The sequence below is a fragment of the Pleurodeles waltl genome, chromosome 12 (assembly GCF_031143425.1).
Source record: "Pleurodeles waltl isolate 20211129_DDA chromosome 12, aPleWal1.hap1.20221129, whole genome shotgun sequence".
Taxonomy (NCBI): domain Eukaryota; kingdom Metazoa; phylum Chordata; class Amphibia; order Caudata; family Salamandridae; genus Pleurodeles; species Pleurodeles waltl.
Genome location: NC_090451.1, coordinates 247,143,729 through 247,164,881, shown reverse-complemented (window position 1 = coordinate 247,164,881; position 21,153 = coordinate 247,143,729). Strand labels below are relative to the sequence as shown.

The 21,153-nt window shown below is 44.2% G+C and overlaps 1 protein-coding gene across 1 annotated transcript in view; it reads left to right on the top strand.

Moving 5' to 3' along the window:
- ANKRD27 (ankyrin repeat domain 27) overlaps positions 1-21,153 on the top strand; it is a 494,829-nt gene that overhangs the window by 6,505 nt on the left and 467,171 nt on the right. Inside the window, exon 2 of the mRNA XM_069217700.1 lies at positions 3,530-3,615. The gene's annotated coding sequence lies outside the window, so the exon portion shown is untranslated. The remainder of the gene's footprint in view (positions 1-3,529; positions 3,616-21,153) is intronic.

Sequence of the window (21,153 nt, the reverse complement as noted above, 5' to 3'; positions counted from 1 at the left end):
GGTGGGTCAATTATTTCTACTTGAGTTTAGGGTGCGTGCCATCCATCTCCATTCGTCTTGTAGACCATTCCTTACAACTAGGGGGTCAATAGAGGTTTTTGAATCTTTTTTCCCCCCTTTTGGATTGAAGCTGTTCCGCTTCCCCGACGTCCGGGCCCCATCCGCGCTTGCGGGTCTGTGATTCAGTTTTTTTAATTGGTTCACTTTTCAGATTTAACAATAGGGGAAAAGGATAACGTGATAGTGGTTGTGATAGCCGTATACCCCAGTTTTCGAACTGTTGTTTAACTGCCATAATTGAAGCAGCGATTTCGCTTGTTCTCCACGTAGTCAGAGTTTGTTCCCGGTCATTCTGAGTGGTGTTGGAGAGGAATTTCAGTGATATTAAATCTGGGGACATGATTTCCTTAGTTGATGGAAGCTCTGCCAAAAGCCTCAGAATGTTGCCCCTGTTCAGACTATCTTGTTGGCCGCGTGAGTCATAATCTGGGGTTAGAATGACCTGCCTCGATTCCCTATCATTTTCAATCACATGGCTGGATTGGGAGTGATCTATAATACTGTGTGGCATAGGCCTGTTCCGTTGACCATCTTCCGAATTGTTTCTAGTTGGGGCCCTTTTGGGCGCGCCTGATTGTTTGCTTAAAAAGGCTTTATTTTCAAGGTCTGTTGCGGCTATTTGAGTATTTTGAATTGTTACTTTAGTCTTTATTCGTCCATCATGATGAGTAGTTGCGACCTCCCTAGAAGGATGTTTGAGATTTAGGGTCGGTGACAGGTGTGTTTCTCTGGTGAGAGGATTGAATCTGGACTGCGAGTTGTCTGCTAAAGGAGCAAATTAATTGTTCTTTGTGCCTGCGCGGATAACTATGACCTGCCCCGCATTGACCTGGGTTGATGATCTTTTCCTGGAAGATGATTTGAGACTAGACAAGATGCCCTGGGTCTTATCCAGAAGGGTTATTGTCGAAGTGAGGGTGGTTCTGGTGGAATCTTCACTGGTGATTGGTCACTTAAAGGGATCTCAGATTTATCCTTGTAGGTGCAATTTCCTGCCTTTAGGCCTCCCTGACAGGGAGCTGCCAACCTCGTGGTCAATGCGTGCCCGTTCAATTGGTCTTGGGATGTTGGGTGTAGCATGTTATATTTGAGCGACATTGGCGAGTCAGTCGGTAGATGCTCACCAGTGAATTGTTGTTCTGGACTGGTGACTACCCCCTCCCTTATGGCTTTGAAGCTATTTGAGGTTTGCATACTGCTTGCGGTTCCTAAAGCTCTATTGTGCGGTTGCCGAAGCGTTGAAAATATGGGATATAGTTTGTCATTAATAGCTTTGGCACATGTTTGTTTCCTTGCCTTTCTTACTCGCTTTTTTTGTCTCTTTGTTAGGGGTTTCAGTGCCGGCCCCGGCTGTTCAATTATACTCTCCAAATTGATAGATGCTGTTTGTTCTGACTGTGGAGATCTATCTGATCCGTCTATGACCGCTGGGTTAATGCACTGAATGTTTGCATCTTTTTTTGCTGGGCTGCTTACTCCAAGGTCTGATGTCCTTTGAGATGTATCTTGGTTCCTGGAGATGACCTCATTGGTTTTCCTTGCTTTAACTTCGTGCAGAATCTCTACCAAGACTTGTGGTAACGTATATAGTTTATCTAATATTGGGCCACAATTACAAGGAAAATGCTGTTGGTTGCAATTTTTTTCAGTTGGGCGAATGGCCAGCGAGTCCAGTTTGTGATTAATGCCAGCTATGCATGTGGCCATTACCTTCATTAGATCCATTTGCAAGTCTAATTTATCTGATTGCATGTTAAGAACCGCTGTTGAAGTATGTAGAGCATTCAGCAATGAGGTGTGTAGTCGTGTTAGATCTCCCATTTCACAAGTAGGGTGGCCTGCGTGGGTGGGATGTTTGAGTAAAATTTCCCTGTTAATGGATTCTGAGGAGATATTGTTGGAAGGTGAAGCAGTCGAGTTGTTTTTTACCATCAATACCTCAAGTGATTGTGTTTTGGACATCTCGCTAGAAATTTCCGTAATCAAGTTAAAAGTTCTTTCTTGTTGGTGGGTAGTAATACTGTTTTTAATGCTCCCTACCACCAAAGGATAGCTCGACTGCTGGTCCTTAGGATTCACTAGATCAAAAGTTTTTAAGTCCAGTGCTTCTCCCAGGTCTTTGTTATTTGTTATAGAGAGCGACTGTAACCAGGAATCTTCCAATCCTGTAATTACTTCGGAACCAATGTCCAATCTCTCATTGTTCCCCTGGGGGTTGAAATTAGACCGCAGGATTGGGGTCGATTGTTGGTGGGTTTTCACATACCCAGTGTCATTATGTACCTGTGTCGCATTACCCGTAGTGATTGGTAGCTCGGAGTTACTTGGGTTGCCCGTTAAAACCTGTAGATGAGCACCTGGAGAAGTTTCCTGCTCCTGGGCATGTACCTGAGCCATAGTCACGATTCTATCTGCTTGCGATTTTTTTTTTTGTGCGCTATTGGGCTACTTAAGTAGCTAAAGTTGATTTGTTGCCCTTGGAACAGGGGATCACTAAGCTCTACAGGAGCTTGGTCCTTTGATGTTTCCTGAGAGGGGAGGGCTACCCCTAGTTGTTGTCGGGTTTGTTAACAGCTCGGGCTCCAGCTGCCCCGTGATCAGAGGTTGTGGAATCAGTTGGGTTGGAATGCCCATGTCGGTGTCGGGATTTGAGAAGAAAGCCGCCGCTGGATCTTTAAAAAAAAAAGGTCCGCCTTGTTAGTAAGTCCTGTTTGTTTGAAGTAGAGCAGAAAAGGAGTGAGGGGCGTTACCAGCTGATCCTGTCTGCTACTTTGCGGACTTGGCGCTAAGTGCTTCACTGCGCACTTTCCCTTCCCTTGCACCCTCCTTTGGGGTTTTGAAGGTTTGACTTTGCCCTCTTCTAGTGTCCTGAATCGCCCCGATCTCATGGTGGCTATCTTTTAGCCCGGACTGGTGAAAGAGACGCGCAATTTGCTTTTTCCTGTTGTTTAGGATTACAGTGGCTTGCAGCGGCAGGTGAGCGGGTCACCCGGGGGATTCACAAGCCGCACCCAACCTAGCGGGCCGCCTCTGTGTAACCCCGGTGCACTCTCTCTGCAGCAGTTTACAAAAACTGCTGCGCTCACTGCGACCTGTAGAGAATGGTGGGCCCTGGTAGGCCCTGAGCACTACCCCTTCTGGTACAATAGCAGTTAATGATGGGCGTGGGATGCTAGGGTGAATTCCATCAATGCTCTTTAGGCACTAACATTATGTAACTCCACCAGATAGTATTACATCTTTCTTGATTAGGCAGCGACAAAGGCATGTCCATATTCTGAATGGGTTAATTCATGCTAGTTGTTACTAAAGCATCTTTAGTATCATTCTGCGTGTTAAGTCTTCCTTTGCAGTATACATTTGATTATTGAAAAATGTCCCTGCCGAATCTTTCCAGTAGTTTGTAATTTTTGCAGATATAAACAAATAAAGTTTTAAGAAGTTTTTTTTAATTGTATTGATTTTTCAGAGACCACAAAGAAATACAAATGAAACTGCAGAAAAAGAGCCACGAAGGAGAGTTGTTATATTACAGTTGCATCAATTGTAGATAAGGTGAGTCTGTAATAGAAAATGAGAGAGGGTAATGGATGACGACAGGCAGCTTGCACAAAATAATATTTTAGTCAATTAAACAATGAACAAAAAGAATGTGTGGCCGAATTGACAGTTCTGAAACAATGTTAATGCCCTGAGCAATCGTGAGAAGTGCAATGACCTGCTTGAATACTTAAGAAATACAATGAAGCATATAATTATGTTACAAGAATTCCATGTATCTCCTTGATGAGGACAGTACTTAAGGGGGATCCAAGTTATAGCTGAGTACAAAATGCTTTACTTTTCTTTGTTTCCCATGAGAGCACTACTATTATATTTCTTTGACTTTTCATGGGCAAACCGTCAGCACGGCTTCCTAGCACCCTGGGGTCTGGCAGAATGGATCCTTCCACACCCAAGGTGCTAGGAAGCTGGGCTGCCGGTTTGCCTATGACGGATCGAATAGCGCTAATTATGATGAACTGAATGCGACTTGAAAGCTCGTGGTTTAGGATGGAAGAATACCGATTAAACTATTATGTGCCCTGACGAAGTCTCTGTCGGGAGATGTAACAAGTTGACTACGTCTGCTGTATTGGATTTAAAATAAAGATTGTACCTTAAATTTGCGGAGATCCTTTCTTCTTGGGTACACGATGGACAATGACGTGGGTGACTAAGAAGCGTGACCACCCTTTGCTGTCTGATAAATGAAATGCCCCAGGAAAGTTTGAAGGAAGTAATTTAATATAATAATTTAGTAACATTGGTGCCTTCCCACCAAAGGGTAATTTAGTAGATTGCTTTAGGCTGAGAAGACAACATGCCCCCTGCAATTAATCCTCTATTACAAAAGGTTTCAAAGGGACTCATCACTTTTTTAGATGCTGAAAAAGCTTTGATCTGGTGAGCTTTGATTGTTTATTGGATGCCACCCCAGTTCGCCAGATCAAAAGTTAATGTGTATTCTGGCATCTGGGCCCAACCTGTTCTCATAAGAAATACTGAGGAGATTAGTGTTAGTTCTGGCATGAGACATGGCTGCCTTTTCTTTTTGTCCTTTTTATTAAGCCCTTTACCTAAAAATTCTGGAAAGATCCAGGAATACAGAACTGTCCCTTAGAGGAAAAAAGATTTACCTATATGCAGATGATGTGGCCCTTATACTGGTTCCTGCACATATCAATGTCTATCGTGCATTTGATCTTAGTGCAGATTACAGAGTAGTATCTGACTATAAAATGTAATGCACTAAAAAAAAGTCTTTTAAATTAAGGTTTTAAATTATTACTTTTACTCCGTCAATAAAAGCCTTTTTAGTGAACAAATGCACAAAATGGCCTGAAAGTAGAAATTAAAATGAATAGTTTATTGAAAGTTACTACATTTCATTATGTTTGAACATCCTATTTAAGAAGTAATGATACTTTATACGTATTGAGGCTAAGGTACAGTAAGGGACTGAAGAATTTGACAGGGCGAAAATTACAATTTTTGTGAATAATAGTACTTAGTTCATTAAAAAACGTAAAAACATTAAGATCATTTAAACTAAACTAAATGTTCATGGTAAATCTGAATGTGTCAATGCTTCAACCCCCAAGTCAATAATCAGACAGTCATTCTCCGAAGACTTAAAATACATTACAGGTCACTATTGAAAAATAAATTTGGAATGTACAAATACATTCAGTCATTCAGGCCCTAGAACATATTTGAACCTGTCCTCTAAGGTGCAAGTCTTGCATATAACTAGTGCATCAGAAACGTAGGCGTGAGTAGTAACATACAAAAAAGTTTAATTGTGCTAGCCTCTCAGTACACCTAAATGGGTAAGACCCTGTTAGAAAGAAATAGAACAATTAGCAGTGACGAGGGAGCATATCCCTTTCATCTTTAAATAATAGACTGTTACAAGTAAATGTTTTACGATTCTGAATGAGCACCAAAGGTTTGTTACTGTAAAAGCATTGTAGAAAATCAGTAGCGATTGAAGATGGTTTGAGCACCTTTGAAAAAATAGACCACCACTTACCTTGGATATCTCTTGTGATGTAAAATGTGCAACACCCAAATACCCTTTATCATAGACAACACATGAAACAACTGCAGACACTTGTAAGCGACCAAAACTGCAGAAGTCTTCATGCTACAATTGTACCTCTCACTTACAAACCAACGGCCCTACAGACTAAAATTCATGCCCCTGCCACTCACCCACCATGCCAGACACACACCCCGACCCCCCCCCCCCCCCAAAGACCAAGAAAGTACAGTCAGTCCTGTCGCAATGGGAGTGCTTGCAGTACGTAATTATTGATAAATGTCTTCTGTGGCATGGGTAGAGTGTTAGCTGCGTTTATTTCCAAGAAATGTGTGTTTGACGGCATCCTGAAATCAATAGTAGCGCAGCAGCTTAGCAGGATGCGGAAGTGCATCAGGCCTGAATGTAGTTGTGTTGAAGCGGCCATACGTTTTGCCTTCTAATATAAGAAATTGAAGCCGTGCCCCTTGAAAGAGCTTTTTTTTTTTATGGCCTGTATTAGATCAGTGGTGAGCCCCGTAAAGGTCCACCGAAAAGTGACTCCTTGCGTGAGCAATCCCAACACTGAGGCAAAAATGCATTCTACAGTGTGATTGTGCCAGCACCGTCTTGTTATCTGGCAGTACGAGGTCCACCTCTTAGCTGTCTTTGCAGCCCTAGCCAGCCACAACAGTTCTCTGCCGTATATACCTCTACAAGTATGTTGTCTTTCTGACGTATTGGACTGACCACAGCACTGTGATCACCCCCATATACTCTTCTGCAACAACAGAGCCTGTCCTGGTTCTAAAGTCCACCAGAGGCCCTTTACTAGCTATACAACCCGTAGGAATACAACTTCAGTGTTGCATGACTGCTTGTGCCCTCTTGGAGACCTGATTTGCGGTTGGCCCAATGATTTGTTGTTGACCAGGTCTATGTTGCTCATCAGCACCTTGAGTTGTTTGCTCTTTGCTATCCTGATGTTCCCCACGGCTCCCACCTGCCGTAGTAGCCTCCCGGCTTTTGATACCTTAATTTGCGTTTAAGCTTATTTACAGATGTTTCCATCTCGTGTACACAGCCCCTGCTAAAGCAGATACTTTGTTTTATCTCCCCTCAGACCCTCTCTGGAAATGGTTGAGATCATGGTAATGGAGCTGCCTTTATACCCTTTTACAGAGCCCAGTAACATTAGTTTTCTCTTAAGCTTCCTTTCAGCAACTAGCATTGCATGACGCTCGGGTAGGATGCAACCTTGAACCCGCATTGCTACTTGATTGTCCTGGCATCTGCATCAGTTCTGATGATGGAGGCCAGGCATTTGAATTGCAGCCCATTCAGGTGCTACTATATTGTGTGTACTAATCGGGGCGGGAAAGGTCCTTGACTTTTGGGTCTTAAAATTCTTCAGATCTTCATTGATGTGCCTGGCCCAGTGCTCCTTCAATTTGTTTTTAAAGCATATCAAGTGGGAAAACCGCCTCACCTGGGTCATTCAATCACCCTTGCTTATGGACTGGTTGCCAGAGCAAGTGAGATATGTGGGCATCCTCTTACCAGTTCCCCACCCCTGATTCTACAATGCTTGAACCTTTATTAAATCACCATGGAGCATGTTTATCCCCCTCTGTAATTTAGCTGAAGCATCGGCAGGTACAAACATAGGTTCACGACTAAGACTTTAAGAAATACTTTTTAAATATTATCAGTTTTTGCTGCATGAGTTGAAACATTTGTTACATGACATTTTTTAATTTATTTAGAACCTTTTGCCCTTGGTCATCTCACTCATGGTTATACTCAGTGGTCTTAGAAAAGCACTGCACTGGTGTGCTGATCGAGGACTGTTGAGCTCTTTTTTTTTTTTTTTTCCTGGCTTGGGCATTGGCTGTTATGCAAGAGATTCTCTTGCTGCTTGAAGCAGTGGGAGAACTGAGCAACTAAAGGTCTTTAACCTTTATGTGATCCCCCCAGCTGCTCATGCCTACTCTGCAGCTGCTATAAGACACACCTAATACTGAAACTGTACATTAAACTTGATAAGCACAGGCTTGTAGCCTCTAGAGGCCAGAAAGACTCCTAGGCAAACCTAATAGCAAGATTTGTGCAACTGCAAACAAATCAAGAGTTTGGTATCCATACCACTGTTCTAGAAGTAGCAAATATTACTAGACTGATCTCTTTTGAGGATAGGGCAGACAAATATAGCCATTTTAACTAAAGTAAAGATTTCTTCACTACATGAATTATTAACTCGTATGGAAACTGTGAAATCCATGCTTATGCTGTCCACCATTGTAAGTTAGAAAAACAAGCTATCCCGTTGTATACACCATCTAGTCCTGAAAAATAGTACAACTGTATTTAGGGGTACCACAAATTCATTTTTATGAATGTCCCTCAATATCTAATGGTGAATGTTATAATTTTATCCAATTAATTCAATAATTTGCTGGAATGTGAAAATACTATGATTACTTCCAAGTGCTGTGAAAGCCCCCCTGGTAATTGATAAAGTACAAACTCAACCATTAATACTACAAGTTACGATGGATCAGATTCCGCTGACCTGCTTTCTAGAAAGTCTAGGAAAATATAAAAAAAAATGTATTTAAAAAAAGAAAGAAACAAAGCATTTGGACACTGAGTATATTACAGAGCCCCAAAGCAATACAAAAATAAACATATTTTCCCAATATGGTGATGGATACTACATTCTGTTGATAACATAAATTACTGATGTCGGCTAAGACAGGTAACCAGGTGCAGAATGGGAGTATATCCCACCTTTCTCAAAGAATTCGTATTTACCCTCATCATGTGGCTGACTAGGGCTATGGCTGTAGCAAAAGCAGTTCCCCGGCAGACAGAAGCAAGGAGATAAATAGGATGAATGTACTAAGTCCTTGATGTTAGTTGGGCTCCAGCCTTACACTAGGGGTGCTCTTCTTAATAGTAGAGCAAGTGCCCGTGATCCAGGAACCTCTCTAGGATCTATAAGGGCTGGAGGGAAGAGGGGGCTGCTCACATTACTCAACTAACTATGAATTGCAAGCATCCAGGTTTACTTATTTACCATAAAATTAAATTGGCAGTATGATAGTGCTCGCCCATTAATATTTCCCAAGAGAAAAGACTGCATTGTGTGATTCAATAATATTTTTTGACCTTTTACAAAACCTTAGGACTGACAACTCTCAAAAGGAAATGGTACAACTCTCAAACCTCCCTACCTCTGCTCTTTACCCCCCCTGAAATGGCTTGTTCCCTAGTTAAGCAGAGTGTATGAAGGTAGACCACCACCTACATATAATCTTCCAGTGGTGTGGATGGCCAGCTTTCTACACTGTAATAGGTGACCAATAACGTATCCTCCTGTAGCAGTATCTGCAGAGCCCTTAAAGTCCTTTGACAATTGAATTGTCCAGCACCACTGGCTTGAAAGTGAATTAGTCTTCTAATACTGACTTTTAATGAGCGGTTTTATGAATCTCTAGCATGTGCTACATTTTGTTGCCTGTCCGGATCCACCAGGGATCCTCTTCACCACTAGTGTTTGGTTGTCTACTAAGATCATTACCATAGCCAACCTGCTTGCGACTTCAGTCGCTCCAGTTGACCTCAAACTTGACCCATCCTAGTATTATGTTTGATCAAAGAATCTCACTCTTGTAATAGGGCAATCCTATTGAACACTGTCATAGAGCCTTTTATCTTTGTGTGCTGCCACAGCATGTTTCTTTACGTACTCTTTCCCCAACATTCTCCTCAACAGGCATCATGTTAACCTGTGTCAAAAGTATATTCAGTCTCGCTATGACCTCATTAACACTTCTTGCTCCCTCACTTGTGAACTCTATAGGTTTGTCCCATTTCTTGTCTGGGAGGTGTGGAAACTGCTCACTGAGCAGAGACTTTGGCCTGTGTCTGAGTAGGTGGTTTCTTCCCATGACAAGTAGACCTGGGGTGTGCCTAGAAACTTAATTTAATTCCAAGGGACCTTCCCTGTCACAAGTAAATGTTAGGTGACACTTGAAAAGACCCCAGGGTTTTCTACACTAGCCAGGCTGGCACCAAAACCCTTGGTTATGAGTGCCTAGGAGTCTTCTCCATCCATAGGCTGTTGAATCCTACAAAGCTGGACCCTTACCCAGACTTCGTCAAAACACTTTCTGGACCAGCGGAAGAACAGGTGATGACTTGGCCTGCACTGTGAACTGTGAGGAACTGTAAAGGTATGACCTGCTCCCCCTTGTACACAACACATAGAAATGAACTCCAAATGACCTCTTCTGTGGCTGCATGGGCACAGAAAGCTGCAAAAAAGCCTTTATTTGAAATAAGGGCTGGACTTTGCTAGTGGCCTCTCTAGGTGCCCCCCCACACCTTCCTTAGGTCCAGAGTCAAGGTGACCGATCATAAAAAGTACCTGACTGGCAATTTCAGAGCATCTGATTGACTTTCAGATTCGTCCACTTGAAAGCATCTCTGAAAAAACGGCAAAGTCCCTGTCTGATGTGGGACATAGAAACGTATTCAGGCAAAACCCTCAAAAGCTCCAGAACCTTAGCGGGAGGGACCAACCTGCGGCAGGTATCCAACCAGCAGTTGCAAATCAGTGGCTACAGTTTCAGATTTGTCCTGTGAGAGATGGCTTTTTCTTCAAGAAAATGACAGTCCCTTTTTGGATTATAGCACTTTGAAACTTCTCCAAATGTTTTGGCTTGCACACTTTCACCAGAACCAATCCACTTATTATATCTGACAAGGGCTCCATTAGGTCGACCTCCAGTCACACCTGGGTCCTGTTCTATGTATTCCATAGACTATCATTGGTGCTTTGTGCTTCTTGACGCTATTTTAATTGAAATCTTTAAATATTTACATCTCTGTTTCCCCTTTGTGTTAATTTGTCAATATTTAAAAGTTGGTTGTTGAATTTTATTGTGTTTTGTGTGACTTTGTTGCCAGTGTATGCACTGCTTAAACACATTGTATATTACCTTTGATTTACGGCTGGCTGCTTTATGTCATGTTACCAGGTATGAAGGACAATTTTATTTTGTTTAGTAGGTGGTGACTTTATCTATTGAGATGGACACTTATTCCCCTCAAATAATAATCCTCTCTAGTATAGAATGTGACTCCCAGGTGCTTTTCATACTGTGGTTGAAAGCTTCTCTACAGAGAATCTGTTAAATATTTTACGCAAGATATTTGTCCATGTCAGCTAAAAGCCATAATATTTCAGATTGCACAAGGCTCATCAGTACTCCAGATTTAAATTTCCTATGTAGGTCCCAATGCCACAGTTGGCTGTATCCGAATCACTCTTTCTTCTCTAGGGCATAATTGTGTCTGATATTCTCAAAGGATTTTATTATCCCCTTCTCCTTAGTAAATCCCTCAATTTCACGCCTTTTTTAACCTCCCATTGCTTAAAGTCTTCCTTAACTAGTTCTGGTCTGAAATCTGAATTGCCAAAGAGGGAAATGAAGTGGGACGGGTGACTTGTCCATTCCTTACTGTGCTCGACTGTATGCCAGAACTTTAGTGTTCATATGAGAATGAAAGACCCACCCCCCACCCCAACACTGATGCTCTCACTTATCCACAAGAGGTCCCACAGTAAATGTCCCACCTGTGCTTGTCCTAAAAGCAGCTCGTATTTTCAGTTTCCTCCTTTAGCCACTCCCACATACAACACAGCTGAAAGATCTGTAGCATAAGACCTCTTCCTGGATACACAGGCCTCCATGTTTGGTTGATAACGGGCCTTGTGTGCATCCTGTCCTCAGTGTCCCCCAAACTCCAACTACCCCATCAAATATGTTTGAGACAGACCTTATCCAAAACTGTTATTTTGACTGACGCCATAGTCCAAACCATGACAGATGTAAATTGTCAACATTTTATATCACTTTTAATCTAGTGGTGTAATGGTGGGTAGTTAGCACAGATTTCTCGCAATGAGAGGTGATATATTTATCCTTAAATACTTAATTGACTTAGTAGCCCACGCAAATGCCATGTTCACATAGGTAGTGTACAATGGTGTGAGTTTCATTGGAGTAAAGTGCCTCCTGCCACACCAAGTTTATCTTATACCCCAAGTGGTCTAACTCCACCATCGGTGCATGGATGGAGGAAGTGGGCTCCAACACCGAAACAAGGACATAATCAGCAAAGCTTGTGAGTATAAGCAGTTCTGGTATCATCCCTATCCCCCATATACTCTTATTATCCTGATATATCTCACTCTCTCACTCTCACTCACACACACAAATGTTGACTGTTCTGGGTGGATCAGTTAATGCATACATTTTAGTCTTTTCACCTCTATGTGTAAATGTTTATGTGTGTGTTGAGTGAAATTGGTGTATATGACCCGTACTCTTCTTTAGCTTCAAACCCTGGCTTCCATATTGGGACCTTTTTCCACCCTGGTTGAAAGCTTCTCTGCAGAGCAACTGTTATATTTTTTACCTCTAATATTTGTCCGTATCAGCTAAAAGTCAATATATTTCAAATTTCACAAGATGCATCAGTACTCCAGATGTAAATTTCCTGTGTAGGTCTCAATACCACAGTTGGCTGTATCTGAATCACTCTTTCTCCTCTAGGGCATAATTGAGTCTAATATGCTCCAATGATTTTATTTTCCCCTTCTCCTGAGTAAATCCCTCAATTTCAGGCCTCTATTAACCTCCCCTTGTTTAAAGGCTTCCTAATCTAGATGTGGACTAAAATATGAATTGCCAAACAGGGAAGTAAAGTGGGACGGGTGACTTGTCCAATGCTTACTGTGCTTGACTGAATGCCAGACCTGTAGTGTTACTCTGAGAATTAAGAACTCCCCGGCTCCCCACATTGATGCTCTCCTCACTTATCTACGGAAGCTCCTGCTGTAAATGTCCCACCCCTGCTTGGCCTAAGAAAGCAAAATATTTTCAGTTTCCTCTCTTGGCCACTCCGACATAGAACCCAGTCGAGAGACCCTGTAGTATAAGACCTCTTTGTGGATACCTAGGGCTCCATGTTTGGCTGATAACAGGCCTTGTGTTCAACCTATACTCGGTGTCTCCTCCACTCCAATTCTCCCCCCCCCCCCCCACACCCCCTCCCCAAAAACTCCCACTAAATATGATTGATACATACCTCACCCCACCCTCTGTGGCAAAGAATTTGAAAAGTCTGGTTATTAGATCTAGAGTCTGTGGATTAATTATTTTTTAAATTGTGGAATTTTAAAGCCAATAGGACTCTTATATTGTCTAAATATCTCTTCCTTTGAAATGAGTTGATCCAGGCCCTTTTTCAGAACAGGTAAGAGTTTGTTTAACCTTATTTCCTATAATCTGAAATCTGGATTGGTCTTGAATCGCAGGCCTTGTATAACGTTTGAAAGAATTTCTGAAACTTGTCAAGAATGTCATCATTGTTCTCTAACCAGGAACTCCCTTATCTTGAATCACTACACTGTGTTTCTGGGTCTCTTTTGCCTTCAGCTGAGGAGCTTTTGGCCCGCTGCATTGTTACCACCTTCATGGAACCCTGACACCATTTTAGGCTAGGCATATTCTGCTATATTAAGGTCCAAAAGCCTAAAGTAATCCCAAAGGTGCAGTATTGTGAAGCAGATTCTCTGCGATTGGGGTTTTTTAGTTGGAGTCCTCCGCCACCTAACTTTCTCGCAGAGATCTGCCCTAGCTTCCTTAATCTTTTTGTTATTGCCTAGCCTCGTATTGCTAATTTAAAAGGGCATCAGGGTGTGTTAATTATGGGTATTACCTGTGTCATTGTACCACAAGCAGTCATCTAATTGGTCTCCAATCTCTGCTCTTGTTTCCGACACCTTAACAAGGTGTCCTTTAGACGTTTTGTCTGCACACCTACTTGTCTCCCTCATCTCAGTTTGCATATCACTGGGGCATCATCTGATAGGGAAATCAATCTGATCTCAAATTTATCAACCATTTCTAAGAGCTAGTAATCCAGGAAGAGTGTTCATTTTGACATACGTCACATGTGCTGATTTATATTATGAATAGCTACAAACCGTGAGTCAGTCAGGTTAGGGGGTGGCTCCCACCTGGTGATTCCACCCCCCCCCCCTCCCAATACCATGGCCATTCCAAATACTAGTGCCTCTGAACCCCCACTGCATCCTCCCCGACTGGGTGCCTCTCCGCAGGCTGCCCCCAAATACTGTTGGAGCAGTAAATCTGTGATTTTAGCCATCACGAATGGCTTGGCAGAAGCAATCCAAGATGGCAACACCCAGGGAGGCGAGCCGCATGGAACTCCGAAGCCCCAACTGAATTGGCTGCGGAGGAGTGGCATGGGTAGATGAGCCAACTTCCTCAAGGCTTCAGATGCTAAGGCCCCCAGCGGACACTGGGAAAATAGGCAGCCCAGCATCTGAGAGCGTGGGCAGGCAAGCGTTGGCCAGCGGATACAGCTACCCTGCTTCCCTGTGACCTAACGTAGGAAAACCCCACCTCAGAACATGGAGGAAGGGAAGAGGCTTCAGACGCCCATGGTGTTGACGCGATAGGCGACCTGTTGGAGGTTAGCGGGTCAGCTGCATTACACACACACTGTTGAAAAGCGTATATGGCAGTGAGGAAGAGTGCTGCCCACGTTCATGGTGAGGAAGAAAACAATCCTCCTGGCACCCAGCTCTTTTTAAGTACTCTAGGCAGAGTGGGGACCGGGTGATTCATGGCTACTACACCTTCTGCGTGGCCGCGATTACTCTTCTTTTCTTCCCCAGCCTGCACGATATTCATGTGCGGCTAGACGACCTTTTCCGCTCCCGGGATGTCCATGCGTAGGTACACACCACTGACTATCTGTCCTGCACTGTTTCTGATCGGTTAGTGTATAGCTCGCTGCAGGCGACTACTCCAGAAAGTACCGCCAAGAGAACTTTAATAGCGAATTTTATACGTATTGCGCTCAAATGCATAGTAGGAGCGCTGAACTTTGGAGCACATTGAATCTTCCTTGCCCTTTTGCATCTCCAGGAACTCTCTCAAGAAAGTGAAGAAGCCCTTGGGGGAGAAATCACCATTCAGGAGGTCCGGGCTGCTATTGGGACGATGACCCAGAATAAGACGCCTGGAACCGATGGGCTTCCCGTGGAGTTCTTTGCCACATATGTTGAGACCCTCGCCCCCAAATTAGTAGACATGTTTAATGCTACCAAAACAGAACTGCTCCCAAAGTCCACCTGCGAAGCCTTGATAACACCCTATTATCAATATTAAAGACTGATTATAAAATATTGAGCAGAATCCTGGCCACATACCTTTTGCCTCATATGTCCACTCTTATCCTTAAGGACCAAGTGGGCTTCATACCAGGATGCAATATGGCTTATAATATCCACCGTCTGTGTTTGATACTTGGAGCTAGTATGTATGATAAAGCAAGGGCAGCAGTATTAGGGGTGGACATTGAGAAAGACCTGATAGCCTGAAATGGCACGAATTGGACTGGGCCGAGAGTTCATCATTTGGACCAGACTGTTCTACACCGACCCGCTAGGGTCCGCACTGGGCAGACAATATCAGAGAGCTATAAGATGGAGAGGGGAACCAGACACGGTTGCCCCCTCTTCCCCCTGCTGTTCCCCCTCGTCATGGAACCTCTGGCATGTTAATCCTGGGCGGGGGCTGTGTATCAGTGTCTTGAGACCGGAGATCATATGTATTATATAGCACTATATGCAGATGGCTGAATCCTCTTTCTCCGTGATGACCAGGAAAACCTGAACGGCGCTCGTGCTATGCTGGAACGCTTTGGATCCTTATCCAGCCTCCACGTTAACTTCCGCAAATCATGCTTGTTCCCTGTGCACGCTTCCAGGCCCCCCGGGGGAGTTTGGGTCATTACTATGGGACTCCAGATCTCTCCAATACCTAGGGGGCCAAACATACCATGACTAGATGGACCTGCTTGAAGGAAATGTGGGAAGGGCTATTGGGGCCCTTCAGGCTAGCGCTGCCTTTTTGGAGACACTACCACTCCCTGCGGCAGGCAGGGTGACATTGTTGACGATGGTGGCTCTTCCCTGGCTATTATACTTCTTTACGACGCTTCTGGTCGGGATCCCTAGATTCTATTTTCGGGACACCTACAAGATGGTCACGAGTTTTCTTTGGGGCACAGGTCAAAGAAGGGTAGCCTCAGCTACACTTCAAAGAGGACCTGGCGGTTCCTGACTTTGAAGTCTATTTGGTGCTACAGTTACAGTGGCTCAAGCTCAGTTACGGTGGCAAGTAGGCTGATACCAGGCGGGGAAGTACTTTCACTACCCCTAGGAGCTCTAGACTGGCTAGAGCTCTGCTCAGACTTCTGTGTCCTGAAGTTGATGACACTGCTGAATTTCAGGTTATTCAATGCTGTTGGGCACAAGGCCTCTGAAGGGCGGGGATATGCTCCCCATACTCCCCTGATATACCAATAGGATACATCGAGGAGCTACCCACTGTGGGGTTTGGAGTAGACTAGCGGCATGGTGGGAGGCAGGAGCGACCGCAGTGGGAACACTTTTTGAGGAGGTGGGTTCTCCTGCTTTTCGAGGAGTTTTGCCTTAGATGTGACCAACCCAGTGGCCATTTTCTTTTATACTGTGCAAGTACAGCGGCCATCTATACGCATGCTTTCAATATGTGTTACCTGCCTCAGTGACATATAAGGCGGTCACCTGTCTATATAGAAGACTACTGGGAGACATGTCAGTGCCACTGACTACTCTGAAGGTACGATGGGTGACAGACCTTGCTGTGGCTATAAGAGACCAGGACAGGAAAGACACCCTGTACAACACAGCAAAGGCATCTAGGAATGCCAGGTTCAAACTTATCAATCTATATATGTTACATAAGGCATACCTTACCCCAAGATCTGGCCTCTGTTGTAGGCAAGAGGGAGATAGCCCGAAATTGGAGGTGCCTGAGAGGCCCCTGCCACGGCTACTTCGAGGAGGGGGGGTTCATTGAATGGGCAGGCTATGAGGCAGAAGTGTGGCTTTGGGATGCTATGTGCAGGCAAGGCCCTATGGATGTGGCGAGGGCCTGGAGAACCTGGTAGACTCCTTGAGAGACCCAGAAGATCAGACGCCTGTTGACACCTAGTGTGTCACCCATGCTGTTACTATAATTTCCTTTGCAGAAGGATGCCCCTCAGATTACACTGACTGACCTACAGGGAGGATGCCTAATATTTCTACATACTCTGGACCAGACATCACACACTGTTGAACAATTTCCCTTTAGAACACTACAACCACGAATGTAATAGTCAGAGCAGGCCTACCATAGGACACACCACACAGGGGGAGTTTATGGGGATTGTTCGTTGTTTGATTGCGTACAGTCGGTACTTGACACTCATGCCAGTAAATTGCACCTGATCCTCTTCATGGACTGCCACTACTGACAGACTTATGGTGGTGATGATCAGGATCCTTGTCAGTTGATAATGCACATGCGTATATTATATATGTACATACTGAACAGAGTCCCTACTAGACATGTACTGTGATCTATACCTCAAAATTCAATGAAATCTGTTGGAAAAACAAATGGTGAGTAAGGCAAGCCTATAAAGGGCAACAATCTTATAGGGGACAGAGGCCCCTCACACACCAATTGTGGCATAGGGCCACTTCCTCATTCGAGCCAAGTAAACATGTCTGAGTGGGCTCCAGATAGAAGCGCTCTTAGAAAGGGTTTTTTGGTAAAAAAGCAGACAAGCAGGGTAAAATGACCTAATGGTTTAGCTAAAAGCTTTTCTTATGGTGTCATTGCTAAACTTAAAAAATATATTGTGATTATTCTATATGAGTTGGATTATGTTAACACCGTGGGTCATTGAGGCCCTCTTCTCCCACCATTGTATCCTTTCTTGGGATAGTATTGCTCTGCCCCAAAGGTCTGACCTCTATTATCCCGACCCCTGTCCTTAAGCAAGTTCCCCCATGTGCAAAGGGCCTGAGGCCAAAAGTGAAGCTTCTGTAGAGTGGACCAAAGGAAGGGCTCCTGTTCTCAATTGGGTGTGTAAACTAAGGTTAAGAATATGGCCCTTCCCCCAAAACAGCCATTCAACAATAGAAATCTACCGTCTTTATCAGCATAAGTACTATTCGTGAGAACTTAGAGTGGGGAATAAAAAGAATTCACACCCTGTCTCCTTTGGCATTAGTCAGAGTATAGTACTGGGTAGGAATGAGGCATATATCCCCCTTTTAAACATTTTAATGCTTCTATGGTCATCAGGCACTTTGCAGGGCTGTTCAGGCCTCTAGCATTGAATGAGAAAACCCTCAGGTCTATAGCTATTAGGGCTGCTCAATAATGGCAGTCTGACGTGAGCCCCCAATCAGGCACCCCCCACACCCACTGTCATAAATATTTGCACATGCGTTTACCATGTTATTGGTACAGAGTTTGCACAGGAGTCCCTTTCACTGGGGCACACTACATTTTCATTGTCCAGCTCCCATCATCATTTCTTACAATTCACGTTTTCGTGTAATGGGGAAAGGGTCTGCAGGCCTTGTGCCAGTAACCTGTGGAGTGAGGTAGGAAAGGAAACAGAAAACAGGTTAGGATTCCCTTTATTTATTATTTTTTCTAACTGATCTTGTGGAAGGAGGGAGAAAAGGTTTTATGCACAGTCACCCGGAGATCTTCTCAGGTTTAACAATCCTTCAGTCGCCACCTGGAAGTGTTCATGCAGAGGTTGGGCAGCTAGATCAGAGTGTCTTTTTGTCTCACGCATTCATTCGTCAAGTGTCTGTGCTCAGAGTCCTGGCACTCCTGCATTTCTTCCCCATTGTTGCTCTTTTTCTACAGTCCTCTTGCTATGAATCATGGGTGCACATTTGCATGAATTTTCTAATCTATTCTCAGGAGTCCTTTGAGTCCTACTTACCTGCCCACTTTTCCTTGTCTATTTCCCAGACGTCTGCTACCCAAATGACATATGTGTGCACACTTTTTTACAATACATTAGCCACAATACAAGCCATGTAGGGCAGCAAGAAATGGTAAGTGCAGTTTGATTTCACCTAAAAAAATTGTTGGATTTACACACATTTTTAGCCAATTCACCAGATTTGGTGCTGAGCCATTAGCTCTGCCCCCTCCCCCTCAACAAACTACTCCAGCTCCTCAACCCATCCCCCGAGGCCCACTCATTTTCATCTAGAGTGACATCTCCATTACCTTTGTGGCCTGGAGTTGCCATGTGGGATTCGGTCTAGCGCTGCCAGACTTTGTTCTGTTGAGCCAATTCCCGCTAAGTTGCAGCATAAAACTAAAATATATCAATTTTAGGACAGTTTCTCTATATAGCTGGTCTCCATGGTACCAATGGTACGGGAACTGCCATTGCACCACTAAGTAATAGAGCTGAAAGTGTGGCACCCCAAACCCACCACACTCGTATGTTAGGGTCAGTGTGTCCCAGTCAATCCGTGGGTCGACGGCCCATCCACATAAGGCGAAGGAGCAACATGTGCAGTGTCTGGTAGAAGGAGTTAGTGAGTGGGATAAGTATATTAATAAAAAAGTTAAAAGAATTGGGGTAATACCACCATCCTAATGGCCGGTCATTGAGAGCGGGAGTGAGATCCAGTGTTCTATTTGTGTCATTAGGTGGTCAATGACTGGGCCGTAATTCAAGCAAATAATCTATTTCTTCTTGTGGTGTATATGTATCCCTAGGTATTTGACCGATTCTGCACACCATATAAGTGAATAGTCACCGGCCCAGGGAGCCATGGCTTCCGAAGTGGGAACAGGTCTGACTTGTCCCAGTTCATATTGAGGCCCGAGTGCTGTGTGAACTGAACAACCTCCTGTAGTATGGGTCCTAAATTCTCCAATGGGTGCCGCACAAAAAGAAGGATTTCATCTGCATAGAGGAAGATAAGGAGGGTCCCGTGTGAAACTGAAGCCTGAGGTGAAGATGCCGCTCCGGAAGGTGGTGGACCACAGGGTCCATAGCTATGATAAATAGTAATGGGGACGGGGGAAACTTTGCCTGGTTCCCCTAGAGATGGAACAAGAGGGCTTCAAGGAGCCGTTGACACGTGTGCTTGGGCTGTGAGTACAATAACCTAATGAGGGGTGTGAATCCTTTGGGGAGTCCCAGCTTCCATAGAACCTCTAGCAAAATATGCCACTTCAATGAGTCAAAGGCCTTCTCTGCGTCAAGGAGGGCAACGGCCGCAGATGACATCCTGTGTATTACCAAAAAAGAGTGTCTAGGTTGAGTGAGGTGGAATGGTGGGGAACAAAGCCAGACTGCAAGAGCAAAATTATCGTTTCAAGTAAATGGGCAAGACCGATTGCCAATAATTTAGCAAGTATTTTACTGTCAAAATTTAATAGAGATAAGGGCCGATACGAAGAACATTGAAATGAGTCTTTGACTGGTTTCAAAAGCAGGGCAATCACCGCCTCCCAAAGAGTGGAGTGGAGTGGAGTGAGCCAGTTCGGGACTCTACATAAAGTTCCTGGAGGTGAGGGCAAGGAGGTTTTTGTACATTTTATAAAACACACCTGTGATACCATCCAAGCCAGGGGCCTTGGATCCATCTAAAGAATCTATGGCTTGTATAACCTCTTCTGTAGTGAAACGTTCATTGAGGAAGAGTCTCTAGGTTTTTGAGAGTCAGACCATAGCGATTTCAAGGTAGTTTTTTACATCTTCGCCTATGGCAGCATTGCGAACACTGTATAAATGGACATAGTAGCGCTGAACTTCTGTCTGGACGGCTGCTATACAAGTCACACGGTAACCATCGCCCTCCTGTAGTTCCTGGATGTAGCCAGAACCCTGTGGTGGGCCCAATAGGCATGCCAGTGTGCGGCTTGGGCGATCACCCTCTCTATACTGGAGGGGCGTGGGAGTGTTAACTCAGATGCACGACCTCTCACTCTGCAAATGAATGGAACTCCTCGAGCAGGGCAGAGCAACATTGTGATTGTGGCTCCGAAGAATGCTGGGCATTCTCGGTATTAGTCTCCCGCAATTTGTTTTCTCTTCGATCGAGGGAATTCGGAATGTCTTGGATAATACCACCATTTTGCAAACCCCTCTTATATAGGTCTTGAAGGCCTCCCACAGGGTGATCTGTGTGGACACAGAGCCCAAATTAAGCTCAAAATATTCCACAATAGCAGCCCTAAGTTACTCATGGATTGCGTAATCCAAGAGTGCATTACATGGAAATCGCCAGCAGCATTCATGCTGGGAGTCCATCAGAAGCTCTGGGGGTACGGGTAGTGGAGTCCAGATATGAGTTCACTATCATGTTAAAGACGCCCTCTAGTACAATGTGATCAGTGTCTGTCCTTCCCAAGAGGGAGAGTACTTTTTGAAAGAAATCAGAGGCATCAACATTAGAGGCATAAACATTGAGTAGGAATACCTTATGTCCTGATAGGAGTCCCGATGCCATCACATAACAGCCCTCAACATCTGCAGAGGTAGCGCTAGGTATGAAA